Here is a 9,827-nt window from a genome sequence, read left to right on the forward strand (position 1 = left end):
GCAGCTGCTACCTGGAAATCCAGAGACCGTTGTCTTCCTTATTTCATCTGTCGCTAGTCAGCTGGAAAGCACAGTGACCTGTAAGTAATGTGGTCATCCCAAACTCATGCTGATAAAACCTTTACACTACTGCCTCTTGCCTTCTCTCCCTTTCTATCCCTCTGAGATGTTCTGATCCAATCTTGACTTCCTTTGAGGTAAGGCATTCTGTCTTAATGCCCAACCCCCTTGGAGAGTCAGAGAGAAATGATTTTGAGTTGGTTTTTTGTGGTGTTTTTGCTTGATAGACTTGTCTGCAGAGCGTTTATACCAGTGAGAAAGGATATGACTCTATGACCATAACCCAGGGGCCCTTTTGGACATTGTTGCTCTCAATTAGTGGCTGCTGTTGAAGGCATAGCAGAAGAATTTCCAAATCCCAGAATATCAGTTTGGTCCTATGGGCAGTAAACCACCAAGTGTAGCTTAGAGCAGCCTAGAGTTGGGAGATAGCAAAGCTCAGTTGTTCTTTGCTCTTCACCTTCTTGGCAATACTATGTGTATCCTGGCTGCCACTAGGCAGTCAGTCCACTTGGTATATTTGTAATCCTCTATGTTTGTTTGTGCCACTAATGAATGTTTCTTGTTTATTCCTTACAGATCAACATGGTGGATTTTATGGCGGATCTCTACAGCTGAGGGACAACTGTCTGTGAATTTCCAGGTAATTGCCATTTCTCTGCTTCTTTCATGAGCTACTCTGGATGTTGTGACCTTTTCTTTGATTTTAGGCTGCAGTCCTCTCTCCTTAGCCCCTAAATTTGTCACCTCATGATCAGACTGTTGTCCTGAGTTGCATGTTAGAGTTACTTTGAAATGTAAAGTGCAGGATGTTCTGGCTACCCACTCAGTATCCAGCTGTTCTATCCCACCAGTAGCGTTTGACCAGAAACCTATAAACTGCCTATTCATATCTGAGGGGATTTGCTTGTATTCTATAAAGGTATAAATGGTTGAACACTTACTGGATTAGGAACTGTCTGTCTGTCTGGATGATCCTGCCATAACTGTGGTTAATGAGGAACTCAGTGGCAAGGCAATTTTCTTGTCCTGAGAGAAATACTCTCACTTTTTGACTGGACAGAGAACTCATCTATTTCTCACGTTTTTAAAGGGCTGAGACTTACTTTGGATTTTTGTAGTAGATTTTAAAATGTTTCATGCTTACATTAGCTTCATTCCTTTCTTTGAGAAACTCAAAATTAAAGTAAGCAAGCGCTACAGTAGAGACCTACAGAAAAGAATTGGGTGCAATGGTTTGAGGACCACTATATCATGAACACACTAAGCCCCAGTCCTGCTGTGATGCCAAGCCCATGGTAGTAGATTTGTGTACTGCCTGACAAGGTTGATCAAGGCACAGCTTTAGCAAGTCAGATAAAAGCAGACTGGTTTTCAGTTTGGCACTCAGCCATCCTTGTTATGATAATGTCGGTATTGTAAGCTCCTTGGGGCAGGGACTGTGGCTTTCCATATGTCTTGAGTCATTCCAAGATTGTGGCTAGCATTCTGTGAACCAAAGCTAATAAGTCAAAGCCAGTTTTTTCTCATGCGCTTCAAAACCTACTCCATTTTGAAACGAGAAAACCGCGTACAGCTCACTGCAGGCTTTGTCAAATTATTCCTCCCCTTCACACTTGGACTCTTCTTCATTTTCCACACACTTAATACTCACCCAGCTCCTTTCTGTAACTGGCAGCTGATCCAATTACACACTAGAGGTAGAAATACTGAAGTCTTACAGTTCAAATGTGGAATGATATGCATAGTCACTTTGTCACTCAAATCCTTTAAAAAAAAAAAAAAAAAAGAAAAATCAGACTAGCTGGCCATAATTAAGGGCAGAAAATAGAGCACACAGTTAATATCTCCGTGGTTTTCCAATACTGGGATGTCACAAATACTAATCAGGAAATCAGAGCCATGTGGCTTCCCAGACAAAACCACTGGCTTTTCACTTCTGGGGCTACAGTTCAAATCCAGCTTAAGGTTCTAAATTAAATGAGACCCTTAACCTATGCCAGAACACAGCTCCTCCAGGTCAGAGCTGAGGTTATTGGCAGGTCAATGTGATAGAGCTTGTATTCTGTTGCCTTCAACACACTTAATTGCATAAACAAAGGAATTAAGGTCCAAACCCTGCCACAACGCCAAGAAGCCAGAAGTGTATGGGCATCAGCACCCAGGTACAGAGGCAGGGACAAAGGAAAAACTGAATTATCAGAAAGCATGAATGTAGGCAGGGTTGGGTCAGTGCACTATAGGTCTCGCTGCTGCTTTCTGCAGTGAGGCACTTCATGGTAATGGACTCATCTGCTGCTCACAGGCAGTAGCATCTCAAAGGAAGGCTAAATTTGGGGTCAGACAGGTGGTGCTGTGTTCTGCCTGAGCTGTTTTCTGGGCTCCCTGATTCACTTTCCATTGCATTAACAGTACAAAACTGTAGCCACAGTCGGATGTGGGATCCCAATGGCACCATCAGCATGTGCAGCTCTTGGACTGTGTAAGTTGCCTGTGCAAAGTTGTGCCAAGAGAGCTTTTTTTTTGTTATCGGAAAGGATCTCAGTCATTTATTAGGGATAATAATGAAGGCCCAATAATAATGACCCACTTTGAATTAGATGTAAAGTTAGGATGTAGGCATCAGGTAGCTAACAGATACTCCTTGTTTGCACTGTTGGCGTTTGACTGCTGTGTGCGTAGTGGGCTTTTTTGTGTGCCCCCTTCCAGAATTACATTTTTGGAGAATTCTGGTTCAGGTTCTCAGCTGGATTTTTGTTCAGGGTTTTGTTCAGAGAGCAGTTTGCATTCAGCAGAACAAGCTTGTGAAACTGCATAGCAGTAGCAAAGGGATCTACCACATTACCAAAAATGTAGGAACCTTCAAAGCCTCCAAGCTCCTCCAGCTCCCACCAGAAAGCTAGAGCTGAGGATCCCATATGGCAAAAAAAAAAGCAATAATTAAAATCCCTATTTTGCCCAAAGAATTCCTTTGTTCAAGGTATGTAAATGTCTTTGCCTGCTTGTAAGTTATTTCATTTTTGGTAGTTCCTTAGCTCAGTAATCTGAGCTTGGGAAAAGAGGAGTCTGAAAGGAGTGTTACTCTGAAACAAAACACCTGTCTTTCAGTCAAGACTAAATTGACAAGCAGCAATTTAGTTGTCTAAACTCAGAGCTTTCAGGATTTCAGACTACATAAATGTCAAGATGCCTAGGTAGGGCTCAAAGGTGAGCGACAGTGTAGGCAAATATACATTGGAACTTCAATTATCCAAACCCTGATAACTCTCAGTTACCTGAAGTTTAAACATGTCTTCCCTCACTCTTAGTTTCTACATTTTTTTCTGTAAAATCCCTTTGTACTGAATTGCCTATGTCTTTGCCCGGCATAGCCTGTAAACTTTTAAGAGCTCGTCTGCTGAGGAGCTTAGTGTGTCTGCCAGATCACAGCATCAGCAACCCCTTTCTGAGGGAGCCTGTAATTATCCCTTCATGTTACCTGTTACATTTGGATAGAAGTATTAAAATAAATAAATCATTGTTTTCATCTTTGTTGTCTCCAGCTACATTCCACTTCTCTATAGGCATGGTGTCACTGAGGCACCCTTCATCCTAATAGAAAGTGTGTACATGCATTGAAACACCATTCTTTAATGATTCCTGGTAGGGAGATTGTGTCTTCTAATTAGCAGCCAGAAGATAGGATGGACTTTGCTAGTTAGCAGAATTCACCATCAGTAGGTTGGATTTCATGGTCCAAATTCTTCCCTTTGTTGCTCTCCTGTAACATCTTTGACATTGACTGATATCCAAGAGCCAAATATGCCTTGATTTCCATAGTTTTGGAGCTTAAAAGCTGCTGAGATCCCAAACAAGACCCTCAGAGAAATTTTGCTATACATGTTCCCGACTTCAACACTTTTTTTCAATACATCCCAGTTACTTTTGAGGAGGTTTGTTGTGATTTGATTTCAGAGAGGTAGCAGTTCACATTTACAGGTCCCTGCACCAGCTATAGAACTAAATCAAAAAGTTTTGAGTGGCAGAAGAAAATGGCTGGCAGGAAAGCATGTGAGGCCTCTTCACCTCCTTTTGCACCTTTATATTTTCCAGCCTTATTTTCACCCCATTCCTGACTTACATTTGCCACTTTAAGTTTCTCCCAGCGCTTTCTAACATCTTCTGTTCTCCTGTCTTTGGCAAACAAGTTGTGAACGGAGTCCCTCTCCTTTTCTCCTTGCTCTTCAGCAAGTGTTTTTCTCTTTATCCTTCAGGGGAGGAATCTAAAACAGAATAAGGATAGATTTTTTGTTTCATCCCCAACAGCAAGGACTCTGGGGAAAAGAGCATCTGAATAAGCCAGTATGATGGGCAGAGCATTCTGCAAAATGAGAGGTGGCATACACTAATCTGTGCCGTTGTCCCTTTTCAAATAAATGTTCATTAGTGGCACCGTGGAATAAAAGCTACTGTACAAGTGTTGCCCGCTCCGCAGTGGAGGATTTTTGGGTAGAATGAGGCCCCTGAACAATAAACTGGCCCCCATGAGGAAGAATAAGGGGATTTCTGGCCAGGTCAGGCAATGGCTGCCTTCCCCTTAGCTGAAGGCAAAGAGCTTCATCGTACCAGAACAAATGGCATAAGACATGGAGGATCCAGTGTTGCACAGGAAAATAAAATCCTTTTCTCCATTGAAAGCAGAGTTGTGCGGGTAAACTAGAAGGCAAAATGCAATCCAGTTTCATCTGTTGGTTTGACTGGGAATGGGAAGAAAAGAAAACTAAATGGGGATATTAAATCATAACTTTTGTGGGTAAAAAGAAATCTCATTCTCCTGACAGCAAACTAATATTGCAAAGAAAATATAGCAACAGAAGACAGAACAGACAGTGCCCATTTCAATATTTAAGAAGTTCTAGTGTCTTAGGTGTTCCATGGTGATCAAAAATTGAAATAAATTGAAGTTGCATTTTAATTGAATTACACAATAACATCAATTTAAACATTAGTAAACAGATGCAATTTTGTGCAGTGCTTTAAATTACGTTTCTCACATATGCATTTAATTTAAATTTATTGAGATGGTTATTTATGTTAATAAAATAATTAAAAGTAGTTATTTAAGAGTAACTATGAAATAGCTGTGTAACTACCTATATTAATAAGACAGTTAGTTAAGGGATAATGTCTATTGCTTTATAGTGTAATTGCAATAAACAGCTGCTGAGTTTGATTAAGAGCTGAAGTGGAGCTAAAGTGTTTGAGCAATCTCAAAAGCTATTTGTTGTAAGTGTACTACAAAGCAATAGCGATTATTCCTATTATACAAAAAGCCATAGCATAAACATTAAAATATAACTCCTTAGTATGATGCTTTTTTCTTGGGTTATTCAAGCATCTCCATGTGAATGCTGGGGCCAGAGAAGGAGAGCTGGGCCTTTAGTGGAGGAAGAAGAGGCTTGGGCGGGGGCAATAATTTTGTCAAACACAGTTTTCTTCATACTCAGATTCACCTCTGTGTGAGAGTACACCTAAGTGCTAGGAGGGGCACAATTTGTGCTTGCGACCTGTGTTTTCTCAGGGTTGGCATCATTCGAAAATCTCTAGCTGGATCCCTTTCAAATTTTGTAGAAAAATTTCAACCTTGACCCCAGGTCTGACCTAGGGATTTCTTCAGCTTTTTGTTGGAGCATGAAAATGAGCATATAGTAAAAATCCTTTTGCAACTTTGTCTATCAAATGGCTGCTGCCACTCCATAACTCCATCATTAACACATGAAGCAGACACTTCCTGGGCCCCAAGCGTATCCTGCTTTATGGCACTGACACATACCTAAACCACAGACCATTAATTTCAGTAGGATCAAGTAAGCAAATAGGCATTACTTGTATTGCCGTTGTTATTTACAAACTCCATATTCTCCTGCTTCTGGGTGGTGGACTCATACATAAGACATTTGCCTTTAAAATTTCTGCTATATTAGGGTCTCACAAGTTTTGTAGCAAGTCAGAAAAGAGTTGCTTAATTACTTAAAAGCTGTTTTATTTCACCTTTTATTTGAGAGCAACTTTGCATGGTGAACTCTGACACATTGATTGAGGCACAAATGGACATGAGTAGTCAACTGCCTTTTGCTGCTCCTAGTTCATGCACCTCTGTGGCTGTATTAACAGTGAAAATCTCACAGAGACCAAAAAGTGCTATGAAATGCTGCCAAGCAAAATTTTACCACTAGAGATCTTGCATATTTATGGTTTCGTAGTGAACTAGGTTGGCCAAGTCCTAGAGTAAGATTGTGGGGGGCTGGGGGGTAAGAAAGTGTCCTGGGTGTCCTTCCGCAGGTTCTGAGCTCCTTCACACATTATTGGCACTTGGGAATCACTCAAGAAAGTTCTCACTTTCAGCCAGACGCAAACGTCCGTGGGAAAGATGGGTGAATCTGTCACTGCTGTGAACCAACGTCAGGGAATATGTACCGAAGTCCTTTTGATCAAAACCCACCAATTCATTTGCATCAAGGTTGTAGGGATTTTGCATAAAAATGTAAGAAGTTCAAAAGGCAGAAAACAGGTGTTAGCAGTACAGTTAAACTAGTTTCCTCCTTTTACACAATCTATCCTGAAAGAGATAACGTATCTTCAGCTAACCAGTCATGTATAATATTTTGAAAAAGCCAACAGGAAAAGGCAGCTTGGCAAAGTCCGATGCACAGTGATTAATCCAAGTGCCAATTCACTACTAATCTTCTGTGGAATGGTTTTGCTTCTGGTTTATTAAGGAAGCAGACATACGGGTGGCTTGGTACTGAGGGTGTGCATGTACACGCGTGTGCATTTGCAGACAGGCTGGGTAGATTCATCTCTGTGAGAGCACCGCTGCTGCTAGGATCTTCCCAAATAATCTCTGTCATTTGCTGAAATGGAGCGTGGGACCTGCTCGGTTCTGACAACTCCTACCTCGGGAGGAGCTTAGGCAATGGCAGAAAAGCCCACCCAGTGTACTCGCCTTATTAAGCTTCTGGGGCTTGCAGGCCTTCCTAACTCTGCCCTGGGCAAAAACTATGTAACAATGGATAAAAGACTTGGGCCTCCCAGCTTAGTTACAAAGGATTCTCTTCACTCATCCTCTTAGTGAGAAATCCAGTTGAATGCTTTTTGAAATCTTTCAAATATTAAAAATAAAATAAATCTTCTTATTCTGTTCCCCGGTGAGATTCTCGACTGCAGTGCCATGTTGTCATACACTTCAGGTACTTTAAAATGTCGAAAGGACCCCCTTCAGTGATGTGGCTGCAGCCAGGTACACGGAGAAAAGGTTATTCGATTCTTTGTGTGCCTTCAAAAAGTTAAAGGAAAAAAAACAATGAGCCCTGAGAGGGGGAAGATAATTGGGTGTCAAGCTGCAGAAGGGTCACTGCTACTACCTAGCTTGGTTGGAATCCGTTTTGGAAAAGAGCTAGAGTAAGTTTATTTGTTTCAGCCAGAGAGAGGGAACTATTACTGTTTCACCTGGACAAATGAATCGTTGCAGTTTGTTGCTCAGAACATTTACTGAAGAAAATACTTGGCAAATCAGTTGTGAAAAGAACCAAACACTGTTTTCAGCTGCCTGAGAAACTGGTTTGCTTTCCATTTCCTTCTCTCCTGAAATGTTATCTGCTCTCTTCCGTTAGTGCCAAAGTCGGCCTGGAGATGCTCTACTCCCTCTTTGCACGTGCTTTTCAACCCAGCGGGGACAAGATGCTTCAAGACACTCTGAGGTCACTTACAGTCCAAAAGAGTTGAAAAAATGAAAGCTGTCCTTGTGTGCCATCATCAAGGGGATCATCAAGTGACTCTGTTACTCATGGTCTTAGAAGTCAGTTTTCCTTGCATAGAAATCTTTGACCAAATACATTGTTGTTATTGCTTTGTAAAGAAAATTCCTTTGTGGGAAGCTCTTGCAAGGAGCAAAGTGATTTGTTGTCTCTGCCTTGCAGTCTCTCTCTCTCTCTCCCCCCTCCCAAGGAGCTGTTGAATATTCAACAGCAACTGATTTTAAACTCTAAAGTCTTTGGTTCTTGTCAGTCATTTCAGATCATGCTGGTGTGTTCCTATACCACCTTGAGTTAGAGCACGTGAGAACCTGAATTTCTTAACAGTAATTTTTTTCACTGAAGTATATGTTTAGATTCATGTAAAAAACATCCACTTGCCTTGTTAGGTTTTTGTTGTTTTTTTTTGTTTTGGGTTTGGGTTTTTTTGACATCTTGCTATCTCTGAATTTAGCTTTGCTTCATTAGTCAGGGAAATAAACAGCCACATTTCTTATTATTCACACTATCACAGAGTGTATTCCAAGCCCATACATATCCTGTAGCTTGTTAAATAATTCTTTATCCTTTAAGAAATTCCCATTAATCTCTGACCAAGAAGAGCAATAATAGGTTAGTTAGTCATCATATATAAAAATCTGAATCATTTTTACAAGTATCTTTAATGGCTTCCATTAATTACGTGTCTTCATAAAAAAGCTACCCCTCTCAAACACAGCATCCTTTCATTCTTCAAGAGTATCTAATTTCTGAAATAACTGAAATTAAGGCACTGATGCTTTGTTTGGGCAAATTAAGCAGAAAAAATATTCACACAGCTCAGGCAGAAGGTACAGGAATCATGTGTTCTATTAACTTGTCAGCTACCTTGATATTATTAGCAAAATTTTACAAGTCAACCCAGTGGACTTCTGTGATTAGTGTTACACTGACAACAAAATACTCCATGTGGACTGGGTTGTGATTTTAGCTGCAGCCTGGGTGAAGATGAGACGTCTCCCCTGCTGCTCTTGGCTTTGCCCCACATGTCCTTGACTCAGGTTTCATGGTGGTTGCGTGGTCAGCATGGCTGTTACCCAAGGGCACGGCACAGTCTTCCCGTCCCATCCCTACCTCCTCATGCCTGCCTGACCTGCTCTGAGGAGTGTTGTGTTTCCATGTGCTCAGCATCATCGAGGGTTGTTTTTAGGGTCAGATGATGTTTTAGCCTGTTAGTTCTCTGACCAAATGCACGTCTTCGAGTGGGCAAAAATGATCCCATCAGGGCTGGGTGGACAGGCAGGACCAGTCCTCTCAAGGGCAGCTCAGTCTTCTGGTGGATTAAAGTGGCTGTAAAACCACAGCCAGGATCATTACGTCATTCATTCCTTTTTTCTTGCTCTTTGTTAATTTAAGTATTAGTTTGCTACCGTAAACACACAATAAAAGGAAATGTTCATTGCCATTAGGGCTGCACTGGACAATGTTTTCAAAACTCTTTCAAAAGGCATCTCCTCTGTGTTCATCTGTCTTCCTTGGAAGACACCAGAGGCCCTGAGTAACGGATAAAAATTTTCAAGGTCAAATGTGAAACAGAGACCACCTCTCACCCTTCATGGCCTCTTTAAACCCTTCCACAGTCCATAGGTTGAGAAACACTGAAAAAGGAAGAATGGTACCAAAGCCTCTTCCTCCCCTGTTTTATTTCAGGTCATGTAACCTTGCTCACTCTTGTGGAAAGCCTGAGGACCTTCAGGAGGGGTTTAAAGAAGAGATTTTCCTCTCCTGTTCAGGTGAGTAGTCATGAATTAGACTCTTGGGAGACTAAGGCAGTATAAATACATAAGGAAATCTTTTGATTACACATAGTGTTAAAAGATGCTAAAAATACTTCTACTAAAGTTAGTGCTGGATTTTTATGTATTTACTTATTTATCTTAATTTATGATATTTTTTCCCCTTCCCTGGGAAGCAAAGACTATCAATAGATAAGGG

The 9,827-nt window shown here is 41.1% G+C and overlaps 1 long non-coding RNA gene across 1 annotated transcript in view; it reads left to right on the forward strand.

Moving 5' to 3' along the window:
* LOC128141451 (uncharacterized) overlaps positions 1-9,624 on the forward strand; it is a 56,930-nt gene extending 47,306 nt beyond the window's left edge. The window contains exons 2-3 of the long non-coding RNA XR_008235043.1: positions 640-703; positions 9,543-9,624. This is a non-coding gene — a long non-coding RNA (uncharacterized LOC128141451). The remainder of the gene's footprint in view (positions 1-639; positions 704-9,542) is intronic.
* Positions 9,625-9,827: the final 203 nt, after the last annotated feature.

This window comes from Harpia harpyja, chromosome 4, assembly GCF_026419915.1.
Source record: "Harpia harpyja isolate bHarHar1 chromosome 4, bHarHar1 primary haplotype, whole genome shotgun sequence".
Classification (NCBI taxonomy): domain Eukaryota; kingdom Metazoa; phylum Chordata; class Aves; order Accipitriformes; family Accipitridae; genus Harpia; species Harpia harpyja.